At 48.0% G+C, this 23,929-nt stretch overlaps 38 non-coding genes across 38 annotated transcripts; all 38 read left to right on the top strand.

The window, feature by feature from the left end:
- The first annotated feature begins 127 nt into the window (after positions 1-127).
- trnar-ucu (transfer RNA arginine (anticodon UCU)) lies at positions 128-217 on the top strand. Its single transcript is given in 2 exon segments — positions 128-164; positions 182-217. It is a non-coding gene; the product is annotated as a tRNA-Arg (tRNA).
- Positions 218-799: 582 nt separating this feature from the next.
- Positions 800-873, top strand: trnat-agu (transfer RNA threonine (anticodon AGU)). The gene has a single exon. It is a non-coding gene; the product is annotated as a tRNA-Thr (tRNA).
- A 173-nt stretch (positions 874-1,046) lies between these two features.
- trnat-ugu (transfer RNA threonine (anticodon UGU)) lies at positions 1,047-1,120 on the top strand. The gene has a single exon. It is a non-coding gene; the product is annotated as a tRNA-Thr (tRNA).
- A 188-nt stretch (positions 1,121-1,308) lies between these two features.
- On the top strand, positions 1,309-1,398 carry trnar-ucu (transfer RNA arginine (anticodon UCU)). The gene is given in 2 exon segments: positions 1,309-1,345; positions 1,363-1,398. It is a non-coding gene; the product is annotated as a tRNA-Arg (tRNA).
- Positions 1,399-1,872: 474 nt separating this feature from the next.
- trnat-agu (transfer RNA threonine (anticodon AGU)) lies at positions 1,873-1,946 on the top strand. Its single transcript has one exon. It is a non-coding gene; the product is annotated as a tRNA-Thr (tRNA).
- A 173-nt stretch (positions 1,947-2,119) lies between these two features.
- On the top strand, positions 2,120-2,194 carry trnat-ugu (transfer RNA threonine (anticodon UGU)). Its single transcript has one exon. It is a non-coding gene; the product is annotated as a tRNA-Thr (tRNA).
- A 188-nt stretch (positions 2,195-2,382) lies between these two features.
- Positions 2,383-2,472, top strand: trnar-ucu (transfer RNA arginine (anticodon UCU)). Its single transcript is given in 2 exon segments — positions 2,383-2,419; positions 2,437-2,472. It is a non-coding gene; the product is annotated as a tRNA-Arg (tRNA).
- A 582-nt stretch (positions 2,473-3,054) lies between these two features.
- trnat-agu (transfer RNA threonine (anticodon AGU)) lies at positions 3,055-3,128 on the top strand. Its single transcript has one exon. It is a non-coding gene; the product is annotated as a tRNA-Thr (tRNA).
- A 173-nt stretch (positions 3,129-3,301) lies between these two features.
- trnat-ugu (transfer RNA threonine (anticodon UGU)) lies at positions 3,302-3,375 on the top strand. The gene has a single exon. It is a non-coding gene; the product is annotated as a tRNA-Thr (tRNA).
- A 752-nt stretch (positions 3,376-4,127) lies between these two features.
- trnat-agu (transfer RNA threonine (anticodon AGU)) lies at positions 4,128-4,201 on the top strand. The gene has a single exon. It is a non-coding gene; the product is annotated as a tRNA-Thr (tRNA).
- Positions 4,202-4,374: 173 nt separating this feature from the next.
- Positions 4,375-4,448, top strand: trnat-ugu (transfer RNA threonine (anticodon UGU)). The gene has a single exon. It is a non-coding gene; the product is annotated as a tRNA-Thr (tRNA).
- Positions 4,449-4,636: 188 nt separating this feature from the next.
- Positions 4,637-4,726, top strand: trnar-ucu (transfer RNA arginine (anticodon UCU)). Its single transcript is given in 2 exon segments — positions 4,637-4,673; positions 4,691-4,726. It is a non-coding gene; the product is annotated as a tRNA-Arg (tRNA).
- Positions 4,727-5,200: 474 nt separating this feature from the next.
- Positions 5,201-5,274, top strand: trnat-agu (transfer RNA threonine (anticodon AGU)). The gene has a single exon. It is a non-coding gene; the product is annotated as a tRNA-Thr (tRNA).
- A 173-nt stretch (positions 5,275-5,447) lies between these two features.
- Positions 5,448-5,522, top strand: trnat-ugu (transfer RNA threonine (anticodon UGU)). Its single transcript has one exon. It is a non-coding gene; the product is annotated as a tRNA-Thr (tRNA).
- Positions 5,523-5,710: 188 nt separating this feature from the next.
- Positions 5,711-5,800, top strand: trnar-ucu (transfer RNA arginine (anticodon UCU)). Its single transcript is given in 2 exon segments — positions 5,711-5,747; positions 5,765-5,800. It is a non-coding gene; the product is annotated as a tRNA-Arg (tRNA).
- Positions 5,801-14,845: 9,045 nt separating this feature from the next.
- On the top strand, positions 14,846-14,919 carry trnat-agu (transfer RNA threonine (anticodon AGU)). Its single transcript has one exon. It is a non-coding gene; the product is annotated as a tRNA-Thr (tRNA).
- Positions 14,920-15,092: 173 nt separating this feature from the next.
- trnat-ugu (transfer RNA threonine (anticodon UGU)) lies at positions 15,093-15,167 on the top strand. Its single transcript has one exon. It is a non-coding gene; the product is annotated as a tRNA-Thr (tRNA).
- A 188-nt stretch (positions 15,168-15,355) lies between these two features.
- On the top strand, positions 15,356-15,445 carry trnar-ucu (transfer RNA arginine (anticodon UCU)). Its single transcript is given in 2 exon segments — positions 15,356-15,392; positions 15,410-15,445. It is a non-coding gene; the product is annotated as a tRNA-Arg (tRNA).
- Positions 15,446-16,027: 582 nt separating this feature from the next.
- Positions 16,028-16,101, top strand: trnat-agu (transfer RNA threonine (anticodon AGU)). Its single transcript has one exon. It is a non-coding gene; the product is annotated as a tRNA-Thr (tRNA).
- A 173-nt stretch (positions 16,102-16,274) lies between these two features.
- Positions 16,275-16,348, top strand: trnat-ugu (transfer RNA threonine (anticodon UGU)). The gene has a single exon. It is a non-coding gene; the product is annotated as a tRNA-Thr (tRNA).
- A 188-nt stretch (positions 16,349-16,536) lies between these two features.
- trnar-ucu (transfer RNA arginine (anticodon UCU)) lies at positions 16,537-16,626 on the top strand. The gene is given in 2 exon segments: positions 16,537-16,573; positions 16,591-16,626. It is a non-coding gene; the product is annotated as a tRNA-Arg (tRNA).
- A 474-nt stretch (positions 16,627-17,100) lies between these two features.
- On the top strand, positions 17,101-17,174 carry trnat-agu (transfer RNA threonine (anticodon AGU)). The gene has a single exon. It is a non-coding gene; the product is annotated as a tRNA-Thr (tRNA).
- A 173-nt stretch (positions 17,175-17,347) lies between these two features.
- On the top strand, positions 17,348-17,422 carry trnat-ugu (transfer RNA threonine (anticodon UGU)). The gene has a single exon. It is a non-coding gene; the product is annotated as a tRNA-Thr (tRNA).
- Positions 17,423-17,610: 188 nt separating this feature from the next.
- trnar-ucu (transfer RNA arginine (anticodon UCU)) lies at positions 17,611-17,700 on the top strand. Its single transcript is given in 2 exon segments — positions 17,611-17,647; positions 17,665-17,700. It is a non-coding gene; the product is annotated as a tRNA-Arg (tRNA).
- Positions 17,701-18,282: 582 nt separating this feature from the next.
- On the top strand, positions 18,283-18,356 carry trnat-agu (transfer RNA threonine (anticodon AGU)). Its single transcript has one exon. It is a non-coding gene; the product is annotated as a tRNA-Thr (tRNA).
- A 173-nt stretch (positions 18,357-18,529) lies between these two features.
- On the top strand, positions 18,530-18,603 carry trnat-ugu (transfer RNA threonine (anticodon UGU)). Its single transcript has one exon. It is a non-coding gene; the product is annotated as a tRNA-Thr (tRNA).
- A 752-nt stretch (positions 18,604-19,355) lies between these two features.
- Positions 19,356-19,429, top strand: trnat-agu (transfer RNA threonine (anticodon AGU)). The gene has a single exon. It is a non-coding gene; the product is annotated as a tRNA-Thr (tRNA).
- A 173-nt stretch (positions 19,430-19,602) lies between these two features.
- trnat-ugu (transfer RNA threonine (anticodon UGU)) lies at positions 19,603-19,676 on the top strand. Its single transcript has one exon. It is a non-coding gene; the product is annotated as a tRNA-Thr (tRNA).
- Positions 19,677-19,864: 188 nt separating this feature from the next.
- On the top strand, positions 19,865-19,954 carry trnar-ucu (transfer RNA arginine (anticodon UCU)). The gene is given in 2 exon segments: positions 19,865-19,901; positions 19,919-19,954. It is a non-coding gene; the product is annotated as a tRNA-Arg (tRNA).
- Positions 19,955-20,428: 474 nt separating this feature from the next.
- trnat-agu (transfer RNA threonine (anticodon AGU)) lies at positions 20,429-20,502 on the top strand. The gene has a single exon. It is a non-coding gene; the product is annotated as a tRNA-Thr (tRNA).
- A 173-nt stretch (positions 20,503-20,675) lies between these two features.
- Positions 20,676-20,749, top strand: trnat-ugu (transfer RNA threonine (anticodon UGU)). The gene has a single exon. It is a non-coding gene; the product is annotated as a tRNA-Thr (tRNA).
- Positions 20,750-20,937: 188 nt separating this feature from the next.
- Positions 20,938-21,027, top strand: trnar-ucu (transfer RNA arginine (anticodon UCU)). Its single transcript is given in 2 exon segments — positions 20,938-20,974; positions 20,992-21,027. It is a non-coding gene; the product is annotated as a tRNA-Arg (tRNA).
- A 474-nt stretch (positions 21,028-21,501) lies between these two features.
- trnat-agu (transfer RNA threonine (anticodon AGU)) lies at positions 21,502-21,575 on the top strand. The gene has a single exon. It is a non-coding gene; the product is annotated as a tRNA-Thr (tRNA).
- A 173-nt stretch (positions 21,576-21,748) lies between these two features.
- On the top strand, positions 21,749-21,823 carry trnat-ugu (transfer RNA threonine (anticodon UGU)). The gene has a single exon. It is a non-coding gene; the product is annotated as a tRNA-Thr (tRNA).
- A 188-nt stretch (positions 21,824-22,011) lies between these two features.
- Positions 22,012-22,101, top strand: trnar-ucu (transfer RNA arginine (anticodon UCU)). The gene is given in 2 exon segments: positions 22,012-22,048; positions 22,066-22,101. It is a non-coding gene; the product is annotated as a tRNA-Arg (tRNA).
- A 582-nt stretch (positions 22,102-22,683) lies between these two features.
- trnat-agu (transfer RNA threonine (anticodon AGU)) lies at positions 22,684-22,757 on the top strand. Its single transcript has one exon. It is a non-coding gene; the product is annotated as a tRNA-Thr (tRNA).
- Positions 22,758-22,930: 173 nt separating this feature from the next.
- On the top strand, positions 22,931-23,004 carry trnat-ugu (transfer RNA threonine (anticodon UGU)). Its single transcript has one exon. It is a non-coding gene; the product is annotated as a tRNA-Thr (tRNA).
- A 732-nt stretch (positions 23,005-23,736) lies between these two features.
- On the top strand, positions 23,737-23,810 carry trnat-agu (transfer RNA threonine (anticodon AGU)). The gene has a single exon. It is a non-coding gene; the product is annotated as a tRNA-Thr (tRNA).
- The last annotated feature ends 119 nt before the right edge of the window (positions 23,811-23,929 follow it).

A 23,929-nucleotide genomic window follows, 5' to 3' on the forward strand; every position in this document is an offset into this window, starting at 1 on the left:
CGAGTTTCAATTGTGCAGAGGCTCGAGGACCTGCCTTTTCTGCCCGCAGAGTGTATAGCATTACACTGTTGGATGTGCAAATGCCCAGATGAAAAACCATCACGTGGCACCGCCAAACAGTCACGTGGGCTCTGTGGCGCAATGGATAGCGCATTGGACTTCTAGATTGCAAAATGAGGCCATTCAAAGGTTGTGGGTTCGAGTCCCACCAGAGTCGTGACTTTTGCCGTTTTGTCAACCCCATACTGCACAGTGTTGCCCTCGGGTAACAGAAAGCTTTTGAGGCCTCTTGTTCTCAACGTGTTCATTTCAAATAATGTCAATGTAGTCGAAAGGCTTCAAAAAACCCCATACTGCACAGTGTTGCCCTCGGGTAACAGAAAGCTTTTGAGGCCTCTTGTTCTCAACGTGTTCATTTCAAATAATGTCAATGTAGTCGAAAGGCTTCAAAATGTTGTCTTTTTTGTTTACCACTACATGTGCTTACCGAAAACTCTTGGCTCTTGCACACAAGGACCGGCCGTCACCACAGAGAGGTGCCAGACTTCCTTTCTCTTCCCGTAGCTTAGATGGTCTTTGCAGCTCTTGTGAATGGAGCTCCATAAACATGTGTGACGTGGGTTCTGGGAGTCCTGCTGAACACGGCTTTGCCAACAAACGCAGAGGCTAGCTGGCCACCCCCCACGCAGTTGTCAACATACTATTTCATGCTATCCAGCCCCTGGTCCACGATTTGCATCTTTTTTTCTCTATGTTTTGCTCCTCTGGGTCGCCCTTCTGGCAGCAGGGTGCGGAGGTAGGCGCCGTGGCTTAGTTGGTTAAAGCGCCTGTCTAGTAAACAGGAGATCCTGGGTTCGAATCCCAGCGGTGCCTTTGACGATACCCGTGTGTGTCGCAAGGCCGTGAACCCTCGCAATCGTTTGCTTTTCTGAGAACTGACCACAAAGGGTGAAACCGAGGTGTCCTTTGCAGTTGCTTCCATTTGCAAACCATCCCTGAGCTGTTGTTGAAGGACAGTGTCCCAAGCTAACATGTCTTGGCAGCAAGGCGCCGTGGCTTAGCTGGTCAAAGCGCCTGTCTTGTAAACAGGAGATCCTGGGTTCGAATCCCAGCGGTGCCTCTAACCCGTTGGCTTTGCTCTTTGGGATCGTTCTTGGACAGAGGGCCTCGGGACTTTGAATCGAGTTTCAATTGTGCAGAGGCTCGAGGACCTGCCTTTTCTGCCCGCAGAGTGTATAGCATTACACTGTTGGATGTGCAAATGCCCAGATGAAAAACCATCAAGTGGCCCGGCCAATCAGTCACGTGGGCTCTGTGGCGCAATGGATAGCGCATTGGACTTCTAGATTGCAAAATGAGGCCATTCAAAGGTTGTGGGTTCGAGTCCCACCAGAGTCGTGACTTTTGCCGTTTTGTCAACCCCATACTGCACAGTGTTGCCCTCGGGTAACAGAAAGCTTTTGAGGCCTCTTGTTCTCAACGTGTTCATTTCAAATAATGTCAATGTAGTCGAAAGGCTTCAAAATGTTTTCTTTTTTGTTTACCACTACCTGTGCTTACCGAAAACTCTTGGCTCTTGCACACAAGGACCGGCCGTCACCACAGAGAGGTGCCAGACTTCCTTTCTCTTCCCGTAGCTTAGATGGTCTTTGCAGCTCTTGTGAATGGAGCTCCATAAACATGTGTGACGTGGGTTCTGGGAGTCCTGCTGAACACGGCTTTGCCAACAAACGCAGAGGCTAGCTGGCCACCCCCCACGCAGTTGTCAACAAACTATTTCATGCTATCCAGCGCCTGGTCCACGATTTGCATCTTTTTTTCTCTATGTTTTGCTCCTCTGGGTCGCCCTTCTGGCAGAAGGGAGCAGAGGTAGGCGCCGTGGCTTAGTTGGTTAAAGCGCCTGTCTAGTAAACAGGAGATCCTGGGTTCGAATCCCATCAGTGCCTTTGACGGTACCCGTGTGTGTCGCAAGGCCGTGAACCCTCGCAATCGTTTGCTTTTCTGAGAACTGACCACAAAGGGTGAAACCGAGGTGTCCTTTGCAGTTGCTTCCATTTGCAAACCATCCCTGAGCTGTTGTTAAAGGACAGTGTCCCAAGCTAACATGTCTTGGCAGCAAGGCGCCGTGGCTTTAGCTGGTCAAAGCGCCTGTCTTGTAAACAGGAGATCCTGGGTTCGAATCCCAGCGGTGCCTCTACCCCGTTGGCTTTGCTCTTTGGGATCGTTCTTGGACAGAGGGCCTCGGGACTTTGAATCGAGTTTCAATTGTGCAGAGGCTCGAGGACCTGCCTTTTCTGCCCGCAGTGTGTATAGCATTACACTGTTGGATGTGCAAATGCCCAGATGAAAAACCATCACGTGGCACCGCCAAACAGTCACGTGGGCTCTGTGGCCCAATGGATAGCGCATTGGACTTCTAGATTGCAAAATGAGGCCATTCAAAGGTTGTGGGTTCGAGTCCCACCAGAGTCGTGACTTTTGCCGTTTTGTCAACCCCATACTGCACAGTGTTGCCCTCGGGTAACAGAAAGCTTTTGAGGCCTCTTGTTCTCAACGTGTTCATTTCAAATAATGTCAATGTAGTCGAAAGGCTTCAAAAAACCCCATACTGCACAGTGTTGCCCTCGGGTAACAGAAAGCTTTTGAGGCCTCTTGTTCTCAACGTGTTCATTTCAAATAATGTCAATGTAGTCGAAAGGCTTCAAAATGTTGTCTTTTTTGTTTACCACTACATGTGCTTACCGAAAACTCTTGGCTCTTGCACACAAGGACCGGCCGTCACCACAGAGAGGTGCCAGACTTCCTTTCTCTTCCCGTAGCTTAGATGGTCTTTGCAGCTCTTGTGAATGGAGCTCCATAAACATGTGTGACGTGGGTTCTGGGAGTCCTGCTGAACACGGCTTTGCCAACAAACGCAGAGGCTAGCTGGCCACCCCCCACGCAGTTGTCAACATACTATTTCATGCTATCCAGCGCCTGGTCCACGATTTGCATCTTTTTTTCTCTATGTTTTGCTCCTCTGGGTCGCCCTTCTGGCAGCAGGGTGCGGAGGTAGGCGCCGTGGCTTAGTTGGTTAAAGTGCCTGTCTAGTAAACAGGAGATCCTGGGTTCGAATCCCAGCGGTGCCTTTGACGATACCCGTGTGTGTCGCAAGGCCGTGAACCCTCGCAATCGTTTGCTTTTCTGAGAACTGACCACAAAGGGTGAAACCGAGGTGTCCTTTGCAGTTGCTTCCATTTGCAAACCATCCCTGAGCTGTTGTTGAAGGACAGTGTCCCAAGCTAACATGTCTTGGCAGCAAGGCGCCGTGGCTTAGCTGGTCAAAGCGCCTGTCTTGTAAACAGGAGATCCTGGGTTCGAATCCCAGCGGTGCCTCTAACCCGTTGGCTTTGCTCTTTGGGATCGTTCTTGGACAGAGGGCCTCGGGACTTTGAATCGAGTTTCAATTGTGCAGAGGCTCGAGGACCTGCCTTTTCTGCCCGCAGAGTGTATAGCATTACACTGTTGGATGTGCAAATGCCCAGATGAAAAACCATCAAGTGGCCCGGCCAATCCGTCACATGGCCTCTATGGGGCAATGGATGGCACATTGGACTTCTAGATTGCAAAATGATACCATTCAAAGGTTGTGGGTTCGAGTCCCACCAGAGTCGTGACATTTGCCATTTTGTCAACCCCATACTGCACAGTGTTGCCCTCGGGTAACAGAAAGCTTTTGAGGCCTCTTGTTCTCAACGTGTTCATTTCAAATAATGTCAATGTAGTCGAAAGGCTTCAAAATGTTTTCTTTTTTGTTTACCACTACCTGTGCTTACCGAAAACTCTTGGCTCTTGCACACAAGGACCGGCCGTCACCACAGAGAGGTGCCAGACTTCCTTTCTCTTCCCGTAGCTTAGATGGTCTTTGCAGCTCTTGTGAATGGAGCTCCATAAACATGTGTGACGTGGGTTCTGGGAGTCCTGCTGAACACGGCTTTGCCAACAAACGCAGAGGCTAGCTGGCCACCCCCCACGCAGTTGTCAACAAACTATTTCATGCTATCCAGCGCCTGGTCCACGATTTGCATCTTTTTTTCTCTATGTTTTGCTCCTCTGGGTCGCCCTTCTGGCAGCAGGGAGCAGAGGTAGGCGCCGCGGCTTAGTTGGTTAAAGCGCCTGTCTAGTAAACAGGAGATCCTGGGTTCGAATCCCAGCGGTGCCTTTGACGGTACCCGTGTGTGTCGCAAGGCCGTGAACCCTCGCAATCGTTTGCTTTTCTGAGAACTGACCACAAAGGGTGAAACCGAGGTGTCCTTTGCAGTTGCTTCCATTTGCAAACCATCCCTGAGCTGTTGTTGAAGGACAGTGTCCCAAGCTAACATGTCTTGGCAGCAAGGCGCCGTGGCTTAGCTGGTCAAAGCGCCTGTCTTGTAAACAGGAGATCCTGGGTTCGAATCCCAGCGGTGCCTCTACCCCGTTGGCTTTGCTCTTTGGGATCGTTCTTGGACAGAGGGCCTCGGGACTTTGAATCGAGTTTCAATTGTGCAGAGGCTCGAGGACCTGCCTTTTCTGCCCGCAGAGTGTATAGCATTACACTGTTGGATGTGCAAATGCCCAGATGAAAAACCATCACGTGGCCCGGCCAAACAGTCACGTGGGCTCTGTGGCGCAATGGATAGCGCATTGGACTTCTAGATTGCAAAATGAGGCCATTCAAAGGTTGTGGGTTCGAGTCCCACCAGAGTCGTGACTTTTGCCGTTTTGTCAACCCCATACTGCACAGTGTTGCCCTCGGGTAACAGAAAGCTTTTGAGGCCTCTTGTTCTCAACGTGTTCATTTCAAATAATGTCAATGTAGTCGAAAGGCTTCAAAATGTTTTCTTTTTTGTTTACCACTACCTGTGCTTACCGAAAACTCTTGGCTCTTGCACACAAGGACCGGCCGTCACCACAGAGAGGTGCCAGACTTCCTTTCTCTTCCCGTAGCTTAGATGGTCTTTGCAGCTCTTGTGAATGGAGCTCCATAAACATGTGTGACGTGGGTTCTGGGAGTCCTGCTGAACACGGCTTTGCCAACAAACGCAGAGGCTAGCTGGCCACCCCCCACGCAGTTGTCAACAAACTATTTCATGCTATCCAGCGCCTGGTCCACGATTTGCATCTTTTTTTCTCTATGTTTTGCTCCTCTGGGTCGCCCTTCTGGCAGCAGGGAGCAGAGGTAGGCGCCGTGGCTTAGTTGGTTAAAGCGCCTGTCTAGTAAACAGGAGATCCTGGGTTCGAATCCCAGCGGTGCCTTTGACGGTACCCGTGTGTGTCGCAAGGCCGTGAACCCTCGCAATCGTTTGCTTTTCTGAGAACTGACCACAAAGGGTGAAACCGAGGTGTCCTTTGCAGTTGCTTCCATTTGCAAACCATCCCTGAGCTGTTGTTAAAGGACAGTGTCCCAAGCTAACATGTCTTGGCAGCAAGGCGCCGTGGCTTTAGCTGGTCAAAGCGCCTGTCTTGTAAACAGGAGATCCTGGGTTCGAATCCCAGCGGTGCCTCTACCCCGTTGGCTTTGCTCTTTGGGATCGTTCTTGGACAGAGGGCCTCGGGACTTTGAATCGAGTTTCAATTGTGCAGAGGCTCGAGGACCTGCCTTTTCTGCCCGCAGAGTGTATAGCATTACACTGTTGGATGTGCAAATGCCCAGATGAAAAACCATCACGTGGCACCGCCAAACAGTCACGTGGGCTCTGTGGCGCAATGGATAGCGCATTGGACTTCTAGATTGCAAAATGAGGCCATTCAAAGGTTGTGGGTTCGAGTCCCACCAGAGTCGTGACTTTTGCCGTTTTGTCAACCCCATACTGCACAGTGTTGCCCTCGGGTAACAGAAAGCTTTTGAGGCCTCTTGTTCTCAGCGTGTTCATTTCAAATAATGTCAATGTAGTCGAAAGGCTTCAAAAAAACCCATACTGCACAGTGTTGCCCTCGGGTAACAGAAAGCTTTTGAGGCCTCTTGTTCTCAACGTGTTCATTTCAAATAATGTCAATGTAGTCGAAAGGCTTCAAAATGTTGTCTTTTTTGTTTACCACTACATGTGCTTACCGAAAACTCTTGGCTCTTGCACACAAGGACCGGCCGTCACCACAGAGAGGTGCCAGACTTCCTTTCTCTTCCCGTAGCTTAGATGGTCTTTGCAGCTCTTGTGAATGGAGCTCCATAAACATGTGTGACGTGGGTTCTGGGAGTCCTGCTGAACACGGCTTTGCCAACAAACGCAGAGGCTAGCTGGCCACCCCCCACGCAGTTGTCAACATACTATTTCATGCTATCCAGCGCCTGGTCTGTGGCTCTGTGGCGGTACCTGACAGCCGTGCGTCTGTAAAATCTATCCAATACAATGACGAGCTCCATCTTTAAAAAACCAATTACGTTACGAGCTCCATTTTTGGCCGTCCAATGAAATGTCAAGGTCCATTTTTCATAGACCAATCACCGCACATAGTCCATTTTTGTCCATCTTTGAGTTTGAGCAGATTCCATCCAATCTCCACTCATTTTCTCTTTTTTGGCCGTCCAATGAAATGTCAAGGTCCATTTTTCATAGACCAATCACCGCACATAGTCCATTTTTGTCCATCTTTGAGTTTGAGCAGATTCCGTCCAATCTCCGCTGATATTCTCTTTTTTGGCCGTCCAATGAAATGGCAATGTCCATTTTTCATACACCAATCACCGCACGTTGAGCATAAACATCACCGCTGTTATTTATATTCCGCTCAGGTAACGTTATGTTATTTATAGTTATTGTATTTATTGTTAATGAACGTTTTCTGTATTTTAGGAATAGCAAGATTGCTCCATAAAACTACCTTACCTATAGATCAGGTAAGTTAACGTTAACTGTCATTGTGTAAGTAATAGGGTATAATTGCCGCAGCTCAATTTGTAATGTAAATAGTTTTATCCGATTTTGTCTGACTTTGTGTAACTTCAGTCAGCAAGCAAACCTTTTTTTTTTTGTATAGGTAACGTTACGTTAGCTATAGCTAACGTTATCATCAAGCTTGGCAATTGTACATTTTTGTCAGTAACGTTAACTTATATTTTTTTTCTGATAGGATTAACTAGTAAAATAGCATATCTGATAGTGTTTGTTACTTCATAGGACATGGATAAATCAATGTACAATAAATCTCATTGTACTAGTCTACTGTAACACTGGCATAAAATGTAACACAAAATAAATTTGGATAATGTCTAACTTTTGGGTGTTTGTTTAACTTTTATACTCCTGTGTTAAAAAATGACCAGTCATAAGTGAATGGATGAGAATACAATAAGTATATAAAATTAAATTCAGGCACATGTTCATTTTATCACATGGACACAGTTGAAATAACACAATGTTTAATCTTAGAATTTGTTATAGTCAAAATAGTCCATACATTATGCGTTTTACTACAAAGCAATTTGTATGAGCCCAGGTCAATGAGGCATACAGGCCATAAATAGCAAATAGAAGTTCAAAACTTGTAATGTTTACAAAAAGATCTATATCTATCTATCACAACATTAGGTGATGATACAGTATGCATTATTTTGGATTTATAAACTGTTATAATGTGGCGGTCATTTTGGACCAGGAACTCAAAACTAGCTAACATGAAATTAACACAACAGTAGGGTTAATGCCGTGTTGCCGGGCTACAATGGCAGTTAGTTTAACATGTTCTGTATTGTTTCAGGCAACGACATGGCTTCAACTAAGTCACACAAAGGCATGAGCGATGCTGACTGGCTTGCGCGTCTGGAGAGTTTTGCCCGAACAGGAGTTTGGCCATCTAGGGAGGGGAATAGACCTTCTCCCCGACAAAAAAGATGGCATGAGTTGTATCAGAAGGTAAATTATGCAGCTAGATTCATGGGTGAACTAATAAACTTGTATGATGATAATACATTGTGCTATTTGTATTTATGTGTATGGATAAGTAATTATTTACAATGTAAATACAATGTAATATTGATATAATTATGATGACTTATGCCTGTTTTGAGATAACATGGACTACAGTGTCATAGCTACACTTTATGTTCACAGATAGAAAAATGGCCTCTGCAAATGAGGGGCCAGACCACCCTTCTGAGGGAAGCTCAGAACTGTTTTTGTGGATTTCACAAGGTAACTTCAATTAGCCTAGTTCAAGTTGCATAACTAGATAGATGTGTTTGCAATATCAATGTGTCTTTATATCTAAAATTAGGCATTATGAGGAGTGTATAATATCATGTGTCTGGTACATTTTAATGCATGTGTCACTGGTTAATCCACCAGTCACAGTGGATGCATCACAGTGCACCCCTGCCCAAAGCACACCCTCCATCAGTGATGTGTCACATCCTGCAAAGAAACCCAAACTGACATTGTCAATGGTAAGCAGACCTTACTGCAGGTATCACTGCAGACATTGAAACATCTCAACATTTTCCTATAGTGTTGCAGGTTTTGTTATCACTGACTATGACAAAACTTTTCAGTTTGAAAAGTCAAGGTTTGGAGGCTCACATGTGGCAGCAGCAAAACCCAATTTGAGCATCCAGAGGAAAACCTCTCAGGTTAATATAAAAGACATCATGACTATATAATGACATCATCCCTTTATCACTACATAACTTTATTTAATAAAAAATGCAATCCCCTTAATATATTAATCATAACGTCTGACTCCACAGACATTAGAGCACTCCACATTCTCTGATCCTCGTCCTCCTTCATCCCCCAAACCTCATCGGCCTGTCATCAAGTCTTCCTCTTCCTTCCTCCAGCTCAGAGATCACAACGGTCCAAAGAAACAGCAACACCATCGATTAATTCTGAGTTTGCTGTTGTGAGGAGCCCAGTAAGATGTCATTCAAAATATAAACATGCCTTTGTCATTTAATGCTCTCTTAGATTTTATTTAAACCAGTGTTTTTGATAATATCAGCAGGTCTCATCTCAGCCAGAAGACACTGCGGATCTCCCACTACTGTGGCCACAGACAATGCCACAGCAGGACCAGAAGTGGGTGTCGGAAGCACTTTTTAAGGTTGGTGCAAAAGGTAAGCTGGAGCTGCGTGAAAACCTGCAGTTGTGGTATCACCCCCCACCAACAGCCCTGTTGTACCACCAAGCTCCAGCACCTGATAGATTTTTTTCACAGCGGCTCTTGCTCTGGATGCCATATAGGCTATGGAAGGTGTGGCTCCAGTGTTCTAACCCTGTCTGTGCCAGGTATCAGCTGTGTGGTGGTGGTCTGCACAGGAGAGTACGACAGGTGTTAGATATTGACAGATACTACAACCTGGTGACAGAGACCCTGATCCGTACCAGGTGTAGAACCAGCTACCTGTCCTGGAGTCATGCTGTGCTGCAACAGTTGGACCTGGCCCATCGATCTGAATTCAGGATCATCCTCACACGCAAGTAAATATGTTGCAGTCATGTTCACTCATATGCTACCTTTTTTGATAAATAATTCTTACAATAATTAGATACATGATAATAAGATACTTGAATAAATACTTTTTTTCCAAGGTATGGCTGTGACATTCGAGTTCTTTGCTTGTTGCGTGAGAGGGGCATGGGGAATGGCCCAGTGAGGATCATCGGACAGCTGAGGGAGAACCACAGTGAGGAGTGGTTAAAACGTGTGGCTCGGTACACATCAGAGTGTGTGGCCTTTTTGGATAAGCCTGGCCTGCATCCAATGCACTTCCAGGAACCACCACCACTTGCTCCAGTACCCAGCTACAAATGGCTCCTCACTGTATACAGTCAGGACATCCTCAACAGGCTCGATCACATCAAGGCCAGCATCACATCCACGTATGGATCAATTTTAAAAATGGATTCAACTAAGAAGGTTAGAGGAGCTGCTTTAATGACTGTACTCCTTTCTATAATGAATTGTTAGACCAAAATAGCTTTATTTTTCAATGTTACTGATTTGGATGTATGTTTTATTTTTTGCTATGTTTATTGTTTCTTTTAGATCACCAAGAAGTTGAGTGGGCCTGCAAAAGGCACAGCACAGTGGCTTACCTCAGTAGGCAATGAGGTAGGTCAGGTGCTGATGAGTGTCCTGACTGCGAATGAAGGGGCTGGGTTAGACCTCATGGCTGCAGGGCTCATGGAGAGGTACCAGCGAGCTGGTGTTGATCCTCCCACTATCCTGTATGTGGACTGTGACTGTTGCAAGGAAGTGGGAGAGACTAAACTGAAGAGGCGGTTCAGCGGCTGGCCCGATGTCATCGTCCGCCTAGACATTTGGCATTTTATGCGACGTCTGGCAGTAGGGTGCACCACTGATGCCCACCAGTTGTACCCTACTTTTATGTCTAGGTTGTCATCCTGTATTTTTGAGTGGGACGCAGGGGATCTCACTCTGCTGAGAAGGGCCAAGAGGGAGCAACTCACCCAACAAGGCTGGCCTGCAATGACGCCGGCAGAGCTTGACCGTCATATAAGCAAAGATGAGCTGGCCCAACACTGCAGGAGGAGAACACGAGGAGAGGAAACCACTATCCGCCTCCTTGATATGCTCATCAGAGAGCTCATGGGTGGCAAGGGGAATGACGCCCTTGGTGTTCCTCTCCTTGACAGTGTGAAGATGCAGCACATCTGGCATGTCCAGAGACGGCACGTCACCTGTATCCAGGACCCTCCAGATGTGCCACTATACACGGAAACTGGAACCATAAACAAGGGCGGGATGGTTCTAAAAACGTACCGGTGTGCCAGAGGCTCCACATCCCTGGAATCATTTCACTGCCACCTAAACAGATTTATTCCAGGTTTGTCATGACAGAATATACCACATCTTGCCACTAATTCCTGTTAATTTAGATATTTGCAGTGAACAGATAATATTTTCTCTTTTGCAGTTTCTCAAAACAATGTTTGGGTTTCTATTTCTTTTTCTAGGGAACAGCGCAAACAGCCTGAACTTCCAGATTTACCTCCTGGAAGGTTTGTTACGCTGGAATCAGGACCGGGCAGCAGCTGCTGTTGCAGGTCGAAGTTCAACCCTGCGTACTTACACAGGGGAGCTGGTTTACTCTGTCAATGAGAACTACAATAAGTTGTATGGAAGGAAATTGGTCCCTAGCTTCACTCCACCTGCAGTATACACAGGTAAATATATTTTTGATAAATGCAGTTCACAATGTTTTTTGGTAAAATTCTGCTTCTGGACAAAAATAATATAATTTTTGACAGATCACAGAAAAATAATACTACCTGTATTTTTTTTACACTGGATTCTTTGTCCTAGGTGTCAGGGCAGAAAATTAAATTCTTACTAGAATATAGAGTAACTCTGTCTTTTTATGATGCCCCCTGAATTACATATTTTTTGTTCATGCACAAGCTGACAACAAAAAGATTTACTGCATTTTAATAAACCTTTCTGATTATTTTCCTTTAATAATGTTTCCTGTTCCAAATATTTCCTCAGGGGAGCTCATTGGAGTGCAATATTTGTTGAGACAGAATAGTCAGCCCCTGGAGGACATGTGCCCTACCTCCGATAGGACCTCTCAGTTGCTGGAGGAGATAGATGTGGAGGAGCAAGGGGAAGAGGATGAGGGTTTCATTGATTTGTTGGGAGAGGAAGCCACAGTGACAAATCTTCTGGCATTAGATGACTCATTCCTTATAGGTCCACCAGTCCCACCCGCTGCACCGCAGCCCTGTGTTCAGGCTCCACCAGTGCCCAGTGTCCAGAATCCTTCCGCTGCACCACTGCCCACTGTGACTCCTTCCACTGCACCACTGCCCACTGTGACTCCTTCCGCTGCACCACTGCCCACTGTGACTCCTTCCGCTGCACCACTGCCCACTGTGACTCCTTCTGCTGCACCACTGCCCACTGTGACTCCTTCCGCTGCACCACTGCCCACTGTGACTCCTTCCGCTGCACCACTGCCCACTGTGACTCCTTCCGCTGCACCACTGCCCACTGTGACTCCTTCCGCTGCACCACTGCCCACTGTGACTCCTTCCGCTGCACCACTGCCCACTGTGACTCCTTCCGCTGCACCACTGCCCTGTTTCCAGGCTCCACCAGTGCCCAGTGTCCAGACTCCATCAGCTGCACCACTGCCCTGCTTTCAGGCTCCATCAGCTGCACCACTGCCCTGTTTCCAGACTCCATCTGCTGCACCACTGCCCTGTTTCCAGACTCCATCTGCTGCACCACTGCCCTGTTTCCAGACTCCATCTGCTGCACCACTGCCCTGTTTCCAGACTCCATCTGCTGCACCACTGCCCTGGTTTCAGGCTCCACCAGTGCCCATTGTCCAGACTCCATCAGCTGCACCAGTGCCCTCAGCAATGGTAAAATTCCCTTTTCTAGACCAATTGTTTCTCAATTCGCCCTTAAGCAACACATCCACAAACTCACCACAAACTCACTTAACAGCATGTAATTATCTAACCAACAGTTATATTTTTTCAGGCTGTTGACGACCACTGTATTCCTGGAATGGACCGGGTGGATGAGTTGGCAGAGTGTCTGGTGGAGCTGCGCACAGAGGCAAGCCTCACACTTAGCAACCAACAAGTTGCGACCATTGTGGGTTTGTGGCAGAACCTGGACCAATTTGACAAAGACAGGGTGATGTATGCAGCTCGTCATCAAGACAGGCTACTTACAGGACGTTTTAGGTCCCCTAAAAAGAAAGCTGTCTTCACACCTGGTGTCGACAGCACAAAGAGATGTGTTTTGGGTTCTAGCGGCTCTCCAGCACAGTGGCCTAATTGTTGTCGCCTTGTTGAAATGATTTTCATAAGGTTGTGTAGCATCCACCGAAGCCCCAAAAAACAGAGGAAACAATCTCTGTCTAGATGGGATCTCATTCTTCGCGATTACAGAAGAATTCGGCAGCTAATCCTGAGCAATGGAACGGTGATGAGCGAAACAACCCTTCAGCTAGTTGAGGTAAACCAGAGGACCCTTACAACGTGGCACAATGAACGTTTAAAGGGTCAGGAGGTCTCAGTGCTTTTGCAAGGGCTGGAGCTTCCTGAGGCACGTCCAGTGGCATTAGATGCTCTGCCTCCAGCACGAGTACAGCCTGTTGTGCCTCCACAATATAGCCACCAGTTGCATAACTACCAGATGCCACCAGACACAGCTGGACAGGCAAAGACAAAGTTTAGAAAGATCCAGCCCTCAGCTGCCTGTACATCTGCCACAGCATCTTCATTTGAGCCATCAGCCTTACACCCTCAGCGTTCAGCCACATTCAGCCAGCTAAGGACAATTTATCCCAGGCCGACAGCACCGCACCCATTGGTTTCTGACACACCCACTGCCCCTGTTGTGTCTCAGATGGTACTATTGCCCTGTCCAGCCCCATTTTCCACCATTAACCCTGGAGCAATTTCCTCTGATCCACCTGCAATTGACACAGCCACCCCAACCAAACGGTCGTACAACCGTACTGTTAAGGCAAATATGTGCAGAAAGTGTGGCCAATTTCGTACACAAGAAACTGGCCATAGCCAGTACAAAGGCAAAATATTTTGCCCAAATAAAGAAACAATCACTAAGGAGCAGTGGTTACAGAATATGAGAAAATAACCCTTGTGTGCTATAACACATATTCACTATAACACATATGGAAATATATAATAAATATTAAACAACATTAAACTATTATATTTATTTAAGTTTTTAATTTAAGTTATTTTTACTAATTTTTTTTACCTATTTTTACTTATTTTTATGTTTGTATTCTTATGTTGTTCCATATGGTGAATTCAGTACTTTTCCACATTTTTCTAATATGTATATAGTTAATAAATCTATTTCTCTATGAAGACTGGTGTGTTGTATTTATTTGTTTTATTACAAACAGCTATTTGTGTCAAGTAGCTGTTCCTTTTCACTCTGAATGAAATAGTATATTAATATAGTGTGAATGCAGTAATAAGGGGGTTATTTTGCCCCTACTGCCATAGAAAACGATTAACTTAATAAATGCGTTTGGACAAAAATGACTATCTTAGTATTACGGATGAAATTTTATAATGAATTCAAATGGTTTACTCCAAAACAAAAATTAAACTTAGAAATAAAACAATCGATAAAAATCAAATGCACACACTACTTTCTAAATCAAACTTAGAAACGAAACAATCGATAAAATAATTTTTTTTTATGTGACGTGTGGATTCGAACCTATGACTTCCTGATTTTCTCACTTTTTTTTCTTTCCTTCTCTCCCCCTTCTTCCCCTTCTTCCCCTTCTTATACAGACTATTGTTCCCCAGCTTTGGCGCAATGGATAGCGCATTGGACTTCTAGATTGCAAAATGAGGCCATTCAAAGGTTGTGGGTTCGAGTCCCACCAGAGTCGTGACTTTTGCCGTTTTGTCAACCCCATACTGCACAGTGTTGCCCTCGGGTAACAGAAAGCTTTTGAGGCCTCTTGTTCTCAACGTGTTCATTTCAAATAATGTCAATGTAGTCGAAAGGCTTCAAAATGTTTTCTTTTTTGTTTACCACTACCTGTGCTTACCGAAAACTCTTGGCTCTTGCACACAAGGACCGGCCGTCACCACAGAGAGGTGCCAGACTTCCTTTCTCTTCCCGTAGCTTAGATGGTCTTTGCAGCTCTTGTGAATGGAGCTCCATAAACATGTGTGACGTGGGTTCTGGGAGTCCTGCTGAACACGGCTTTGCCAACAAACGCAGAGGCTAGCTGGCCACCCCCCACGCAGTTGTCAACAAACTATTTCATGCTATCCAGCGCCTGGTCCACGATTTGCATCTTTTTTTCTCTATGTTTTGCTCCTCTGGGTCGCCCTTCTGGCAGCAGGGAGCAGAGGTAGGCGCCGTGGCTTAGTTGGTTAAAGCGCCTGTCTAGTAAACAGGAGATCCTGGGTTTGAATCCCAGCGGTGCCTTTGACGGTACCCGTGTGTGTCGCAAGGCCGTGAACCCTCGCAATCGTTTGCTTTTCTGAGAACTGACCACAAAGGGTGAAACCGAGGTGTCCTTTGCAGTTGCTTCCATTTGCAAACCATCCCTGAGCTGTTGTTAAAGGACAGTGTCCCAAGCTAACATGTCTTGGCAGCAAGGCGCCGTGGCTTTAGCTGGTCAAAGCGCCTGTCTTGTAAACAGGAGATCCTGGGTTCGAATCCCAGCGGTGCCTCTACCCCGTTGGCTTTGCTCTTTGGGATCGTTCTTGGACAGAGGGCCTCGGGACTTTGAATCGAGTTTCAATTGTGCAGAGGCTCGAGGACCTGCCTTTTCTGCCCGCAGAGTGTATAGCATTACACTGTTGGATGTGCAAATGCCCAGATGAAAAACCATCACGTGGCACCGCCAAACAGTCACGTGGGCTCTGTGGCGCAATGGATAGCGCATTGGACTTCTAGATTGCAAAATGAGGCCATTCAAAGGTTGTGGGTTCGAGTCCCACCAGAGTCGTGACTTTTGCCGTTTTGTCAACCCCATACTGCACAGTGTTGCCCTCGGGTAACAGAAAGCTTTTGAGGCCTCTTGTTCTCAACGTGTTCATTTCAAATAATGTCAATGTAGTCGAAAGGCTTCAAAAAACCCCATACTGCACAGTGTTGCCCTCGGGTAACAGAAAGCTTTTGAGGCCTCTTGTTCTCAACGTGTTCATTTCAAATAATGTCAATGTAGTCGAAAGGCTTCAAAATGTTGTCTTTTTTGTTTACCACTACATGTGCTTACCGAAAACTCTTGGCTCTTGCACACAAGGACCGGCCGTCACCACAGAGAGGTGCCAGACTTCCTTTCTCTTCCCGTAGCTTAGATGGTCTTTGCAGCTCTTGTGAATGGAGCTCCATAAACATGTGTGACGTGGGTTCTGGGAGTCCTGCTGAACACGGCTTTGCCAACAAACGCAGAGGCTAGCTGGCCACCCCCCACGCAGTTGTCAACATACTATTTCATGCTATCCAGCCCCTGGTCCACGATTTGCATCTTTTTTTCTCTATGTTTTGCTCCTCTGGGTCGCCCTTCTGGCAGCAGGGTGCGGAGGTAGGCGCCGTGGCTTAGTTGGTTAAAGCGCCTGTCTAGTAAACAGGAGATCCTGGGTTCGAATCCCAGCGGTGCCTTTGACGATACCCGTGTGTGTCGCAAGGCCGTGAACCCTCGCAATCGTTTGCTTTTCTGAGAACTGACCACAAAGGGTGAAACCGAGGTGTCCTTTGCAGTTGCTTCCATTTGCAAACCATCCCTGAGCTGTTGTTGAAGGACAGTGTCCCAAGCTAACATGTCTTGGCAGCAAGGCGCCGTGGCTTAGCTGGTCAAAGCGCCTGTCTTGTAAACAGGAGATCCTGGGTTCGAATCCCAGCGGTGCCTCTAACCCGTTGGCTTTGCTCTTTGGGATCGTTCTTGGACAGAGGGCCTCGGGACTTTGAATCGAGTTTCAATTGTGCAGAGGCTCGAGGACCTGCCTTTTCTGCCCGCAGAGTGTATAGCATTACACTGTTGGATGTGCAAATGCCCAGATGAAAAACCATCAAGTGGCCCGGCCAATCAGTCACGTGGGCTCTGTGGCGCAATGGATAGCGCATTGGACTTCTAGATTGCAAAATGAGGCCATTCAAAGGTTGTGGGTTCGAGTCCCACCAGAGTCGTGACTTTTGCCGTTTTGTCAACCCCATACTGCACAGTGTTGCCCTCGGGTAACAGAAAGCTTTTGAGGCCTCTTGTTCTCAACGTGTTCATTTCAAATAATGTCAATGTAGTCGAAAGGCTTCAAAATGTTTTCTTTTTTGTTTACCACTACCTGTGCTTACCGAAAACTCTTGGCTCTTGCACACAAGGACCGGCCGTCACCACAGAGAGGTGCCAGACTTCCTTTCTCTTCCCGTAGCTTAGATGGTCTTTGCAGCTCTTGTGAATGGAGCTCCATAAACATGTGTGACGTGGGTTCTGGGAGTCCTGCTGAACACGGCTTTGCCAACAAACGCAGAGGCTAGCTGGCCACCCCCCACGCAGTTGTCAACAAACTATTTCATGCTATCCAGCGCCTGGTCCACGATTTGCATCTTTTTTTCTCTATGTTTTGCTCCTCTGGGTCGCCCTTCTGGCAGAAGGGAGCAGAGGTAGGCGCCGTGGCTTAGTTGGTTAAAGCGCCTGTCTAGTAAACAGGAGATCCTGGGTTCGAATCCCATCAGTGCCTTTGACGGTACCCGTGTGTGTCGCAAGGCCGTGAACCCTCGCAATCGTTTGCTTTTCTGAGAACTGACCACAAAGGGTGAAACCGAGGTGTCCTTTGCAGTTGCTTCCATTTGCAAACCATCCCTGAGCTGTTGTTAAAGGACAGTGTCCCAAGCTAACATGTCTTGGCAGCAAGGCGCCGTGGCTTTAGCTGGTCAAAGCGCCTGTCTTGTAAACAGGAGATCCTGGGTTCGAATCCCAGCGGTGCCTCTACCCCGTTGGCTTTGCTCTTTGGGATCGTTCTTGGACAGAGGGCCTCGGGACTTTGAATCGAGTTTCAATTGTGCAGAGGCTCGAGGACCTGCCTTTTCTGCCCGCAGTGTGTATAGCATTACACTGTTGGATGTGCAAATGCCCAGATGAAAAACCATCACGTGGCACCGCCAAACAGTCACGTGGGCTCTGTGGCCCAATGGATAGCGCATTGGACTTCTAGATTGCAAAATGAGGCCATTCAAAGGTTGTGGGTTCGAGTCCCACCAGAGTCGTGACTTTTGCCGTTTTGTCAACCCCATACTGCACAGTGTTGCCCTCGGGTAACAGAAAGCTTTTGAGGCCTCTTGTTCTCAACGTGTTCATTTCAAATAATGTCAATGTAGTCGAAAGGCTTCAAAAAACCCCATACTGCACAGTGTTGCCCTCGGGTAACAGAAAGCTTTTGAGGCCTCTTGTTCTCAACGTGTTCATTTCAAATAATGTCAATGTAGTCGAAAGGCTTCAAAATGTTGTCTTTTTTGTTTACCACTACATGTGCTTACCGAAAACTCTTGGCTCTTGCACACAAGGACCGGCCGTCACCACAGAGAGGTGCCAGACTTCCTTTCTCTTCCCGTAGCTTAGATGGTCTTTGCAGCTCTTGTGAATGGAGCTCCATAAACATGTGTGACGTGGGTTCTGGGAGTCCTGCTGAACACGGCTTTGCCAACAAACGCAGAGGCTAGCTGGCCACCCCCCACGCAGTTGTCAACATACTATTTCATGCTATCCAGCGCCTGGTCCACGATTTGCATCTTTTTTTCTCTATGTTTTGCTCCTCTGGGTCGCCCTTCTGGCAGCAGGGTGCGGAGGTAGGCGCCGTGGCTTAGTTGGTTAAAGTGCCTGTCTAGTAAACAGGAGATCCTGGGTTCGAATCCCAGCGGTGCCTTTGACGATACCCGTGTGTGTCGCAAGGCCGTGAACCCTCGCAATCGTTTGCTTTTCTGAGAACTGACCACAAAGGGTGAAACCGAGGTGTCCTTTGCAGTTGCTTCCATTTGCAAACCATCCCTGAGCTGTTGTTGAAGGACAGTGTCCCAAGCTAACATGTCTTGGCAGCAAGGCGCCGTGGCTTAGCTGGTCAAAGCGCCTGTCTTGTAAACAGGAGATCCTGGGTTCGAATCCCAGCGGTGCCTCTAACCCGTTGGCTTTGCTCTTTGGGATCGTTCTTGGACAGAGGGCCTCGGGACTTTGAATCGAGTTTCAATTGTGCAGAGGCTCGAGGACCTGCCTTTTCTGCCCGCAGAGTGTATAGCATTACACTGTTGGATGTGCAAATGCCCAGATGAAAAACCATCAAGTGGCCCGGCCAATCCGTCACATGGCCTCTATGGGGCAATGGATGGCACATTGGACTTCTAGATTGCAAAATGATACCATTCAAAGGTTGTGGGTTCGAGTCCCACCAGAGTCGTGACATTTGCCGTTTTGTCAACCCCATACTGCACAGTGTTGCCCTCGGGTAACAGAAAGCTTTTGAGGCCTCTTGTTCTCAACGTGTTCATTTCAAATAATGTCAATGTAGTCGAAAGGCTTCAAAATGTTTTCTTTTTTGTTTACCACTACCTGTGCTTACCGAAAACTCTTGGCTCTTGCACACAAGGACCGGCCGTCACCACAGAGAGGTGCCAGACTTCCTTTCTCTTCCCGTAGCTTAGATGGTCTTTGCAGCTCTTGTGAATGGAGCTCCATAAACATGTGTGACGTGGGTTCTGGGAGTCCTGCTGAACACGGCTTTGCCAACAAACGCAGAGGCTAGCTGGCCACCCCCCACGCAGTTGTCAACAAACTATTTCATGCTATCCAGCGCCTGGTCCACGATTTGCATCTTTTTTTCTCTATGTTTTGCTCCTCTGGGTCGCCCTTCTGGCAGCAGGGAGCAGAGGTAGGCGCCGCGGCTTAGTTGGTTAAAGCGCCTGTCTAGTAAACAGGAGATCCTGGGTTCGAATCCCAGCGGTGCCTTTGACGGTACCCGTGTGTGTCGCAAGGCCGTGAACCCTCGCAATCGTTTGCTTTTCTGAGAACTGACCACAAAGGGTGAAACCGAGGTGTCCTTTGCAGTTGCTTCCATTTGCAAACCATCCCTGAGCTGTTGTTGAAGGACAGTGTCCCAAGCTAACATGTCTTGGCAGCAAGGCGCCGTGGCTTAGCTGGTCAAAGCGCCTGTCTTGTAAACAGGAGATCCTGGGTTCGAATCCCAGCGGTGCCTCTACCCCGTTGGCTTTGCTCTTTGGGATCGTTCTTGGACAGAGGGCCTCGGGACTTTGAATCGAGTTTCAATTGTGCAGAGGCTCGAGGACCTGCCTTTTCTGCCCGCAGAGTGTATAGCATTACACTGTTGGATGTGCAAATGCCCAGATGAAAAACCATCACGTGGCCCGGCCAAACAGTCACGTGGGCTCTGTGGCGCAATGGATAGCGCATTGGACTTCTAGATTGCAAAATGAGGCCATTCAAAGGTTGTGGGTTCGAGTCCCACCAGAGTCGTGACTTTTGCCGTTTTGTCAACCCCATACTGCACAGTGTTGCCCTCGGGTAACAGAAAGCTTTTGAGGCCTCTTGTTCTCAACGTGTTCATTTCAAATAATGTCAATGTAGTCGAAAGGCTTCAAAATGTTTTCTTTTTTGTTTACCACTACCTGTGCTTACCGAAAACTCTTGGCTCTTGCACACAAGGACCGGCCGTCACCACAGAGAGGTGCCAGACTTCCTTTCTCTTCCCGTAGCTTAGATGGTCTTTGCAGCTCTTGTGAATGGAGCTCCATAAACATGTGTGACGTGGGTTCTGGGAGTCCTGCTGAACACGGCTTTGCCAACAAACGCAGAGGCTAGCTGGCCACCCCCCACGCAGTTGTCAACAAACTATTTCATGCTATCCAGCGCCTGGTCCACGATTTGCATCTTTTTTTCTCTATGTTTTGCTCCTCTGGGTCGCCCTTCTGGCAGCAGGGAGCAGAGGTAGGCGCCGCGGCTTAGTTGGTTAAAGCGCCTGTCTAGTAAACAGGAGATCCTGGGTTCGAATCCCAGCGGTGCCTTTGACGGTACCCGTGTGTGTCGCAAGGCCGTGAACCCTCGCAATCGTTTGCTTTTCTGAGAACTGACCACAAAGGGTGAAACCGAGGTGTCCTTTGCAGTTGCTTCCATTTGCAAACCATCCCTGAGCTGTTGTTGAAGGACAGTGTCCCAAGCTAACATGTCTTGGCAGCAAGGCGCCGTGGCTTAGCTGGTCAAAGCGCCTGTCTTGTAAACAGGAGATCCTGGGTTCGAATCCCAGCGGTGCCTCTACCCCGTTGGCTTTGCTCTTTGGGATCGTTCTTGGACAGAGGGCCTCGGGACTTTGAATCGAGTTTCAATTGTGCAGAGGCTCGAGGACCTGCCTTTTCTGCCCGCAGAGTGTATAGCATTACACTGTTGGATGTGCAAATGCCCAGATGAAAAACCATCACGTGGCCCGGCCAAACAGTCACGTGGGCTCTGTGGCGCAATGGATAGCGCATTGGACTTCTAGATTGCAAAATGAGGCCATTCAAAGGTTGTGGGTTCGAGTCCCACCAGAGTCGTGACTTTTGCCGTTTTGTCAACCCCATACTGCACAGTGTTGCCCTCGGGTAACAGAAAGCTTTTGAGGCCTCTTGTTCTCAACGTGTTCATTTCAAATAATGTCAATGTAGTCGAAAGGCTTCAAAATGTTTTCTTTTTTGTTTACCACTACCTGTGCTTACCGAAAACTCTTGGCTCTTGCACACAAGGACCGGCCGTCACCACAGAGAGGTGCCAGACTTCCTTTCTCTTCCCGTAGCTTAGATGGTCTTTGCAGCTCTTGTGAATGGAGCTCCATAAACATGTGTGACGTGGGTTCTGGGAGTCCTGCTGAACACGGCTTTGCCAACAAACGCAGAGGCTAGCTGGCCACCCCCCACGCAGTTGTCAACAAACTATTTCATGCTATCCAGCGCCTGGTCCACGATTTGCATCTTTTTTTCTCTATGTTTTGCTCCTCTGGGTCGCCCTTCTGGCAGCAGGGAGCAGAGGTAGGCGCCGTGGCTTAGTTGGTTAAAGCGCCTGTCTAGTAAACAGGAGATCCTGGGTTCGAATCCCAGCGGTGCCTTTGACGGTACCCGTGTGTGTCGCAAGGCCGTGAACCCTCGCAATCGTTTGCTTTTCTGAGAACTGACCACAAAGGGTGAAACCGAGGTGTCCTTTGCAGTTGCTTCCATTTGCAAACCATCCCTGAGCTGTTGTTAAAGGACAGTGTCCCAAGCTAACATGTCTTGGCAGCAAGGCGCCGTGGCTTTAGCTGGTCAAAGCGCCTGTCTTGTAAACAGGAGATCCTGGGTTCGAATCCCAGCGGTGCCTCTACCCCGTTGGCTTTGCTCTTTGGGATCGTTCTTGGACAGAGGGCCTCGGGACTTTGAATCGAGTTTCAATTGTGCAGAAGCTCGAGGACCTGCCTTTTCTGCCCGCAGAGTGTATAGCATTACACTGTTGGATGTGCAAATGCCCAGATGAAAAACCATCACGTGGCACCGCCAAACAGTCACGTGGGCTCTGTGGCGCAATGGATAGCGCATTGGACTTCTAGATTGCAAAATGAGGCCATTCAAAGGTTGTGGGTTCGAGTCCCACCAGAGTCGTGACTTTTGCCGTTTTGTCAACCCCATACTGCACAGTGTTGCCCTCGGGTAACAGAAAGCTTTTGAGGCCTCTTGTTCTCAGCGTGTTCATTTCAAATAATGTCAATGTAGTCGAAAGGCTTCAAAAAAACCCATACTGCACAGTGTTGCCCTCGGGTAACAGAAAGCTTTTGAGGCCTCTTGTTCTCAACGTGTTCATTTCAAATAATGTCAATGTAGTCGAAAGGCTTCAAAATGTTGTCTTTTTTGTTTACCACTACATGTGCTTACCGAAAACTCTTGGCTCTTGCACACAAGGACCGGCCGTCACCACAGAGAGGTGCCAGACTTCCTTTCTCTTCCCGTAGCTTAGATGGTCTTTGCAGCTCTTGTGAATGGAGCTCCATAAACATGTGTGACGTGGGTTCTGGGAGTCCTGCTGAACACGGCTTTGCCAACAAACGCAGAGGCTAGCTGGCCACCCCCCACGCAGTTGTCAACATACTATTTCATGCTATCCAGCGCCTGGTCCACGATTTGCATCTTTTTTTCTCTATGTTTTGCTCCTCTGGGTCGCCCTTCTGGCAGCATGGAGCGGAGGTAGGCGCCGTGGCTTAGTTTGTTAAAGCGCCTGTCTAGTAAACAGGAGATCCTGGGTTCGAATCCCAGCGGTGCCTTTGACGATACCCGTGTGTGTCGCAAGGCCGTGAACCCTCGCAATCGTTTGCTTTTCTGAGAACTGACCACAAAGGGTGAAACCGAGGTGTCCTTTGCAGTTGCTTCCATTTGCAAACCATCCCTGAGCTGTTGTTGAAGGACAGTGTCACAAGCTAACATGTCTTGGCAGCAAGGCGCCGTGGCTTAGCTGGTCAAAGCGCCTGTCTTGTAAACAGGAGATCCTGGGTTCGAATCCCAGCGGTGCCTCTAACCCGTTGGCTTTGCTCTTTGTGATCGTTCTTGGACAGAGGGCCTGGGGACTTTGAATCGAGTTTCAATTGTGCAGAGGCTCGAGGACCTGCCTTTTCTGCCCGCAGAGTGTATAGCATTACACTGTTGGATGTGCAAATGCCCAGATGACTTTTGCCGTTTTGTCAACCCCATACTGCACAGTGTTGCCCTCGGGTAACAGAAAGCTTTTGAGGCCTCTTGTTCTCAACGTGTTCATTTCAAATAATGTCAATGTAGTCGAAAGGCTTCAAAAAACCCCATACTGCACAGTGTTGCCCTCGGGTAACAGAAAGCTTTTGAGGCCTCTTGTTCTCAACGTGTTCATTTCAAATAATGTCAATGTAGTCGAAAGGCTTCAAAATGTTGTCTTTTTTGTTTACCACTACATGTGCTTACCGAAAACTCTTGGCTCTTGCACACAAGGACCGGCCGTCACCACAGAGAGGTGCCAGACTTCCTTTCTCTTCCCGTAGCTTAGATGGTCTTTGCAGCTCTTGTGAATGGAGCTCCATAAACATGTGTGACGTGGGTTCTGGGAGTCCTGCTGAACACGGCTTTGCCAACAAACGCAGAGGCTAGCTGGCCACCCCCCACGCAGTTGTCAACAAACTATTTCATGCTATCCAGCGCCTGGTCCACGATTTGCATCTTTTTTTCTCTATGTTTTGCTCCTCTGGGTCGCCCTTCTGGCAGCAGGGAGCAGAGGTAGGCGCCGTGGCTTAGTTGGTTAAAGCGCCTGTCTAGTAAACAGGAGATCCTGGGTTCGAATCCCAGCGGTGCCTTTGACGGTACCCGTGTGTGTCGCAAGGCCGTGAACCCTCGCAATCGTTTGCTTTTCTGAGAACTGACCACAAAGGGTGAAACCGAGGTGTCCTTTGCAGTTGCTTCCATTTGCAAACCA

This window comes from Rhinichthys klamathensis, unplaced genomic scaffold, assembly GCF_029890125.1.
Source record: "Rhinichthys klamathensis goyatoka isolate OS25496 unplaced genomic scaffold, OSU_Roscu_1.1 h1tg000192l_1, whole genome shotgun sequence".
Taxonomy (NCBI): domain Eukaryota; kingdom Metazoa; phylum Chordata; class Actinopteri; order Cypriniformes; family Leuciscidae; genus Rhinichthys; species Rhinichthys klamathensis.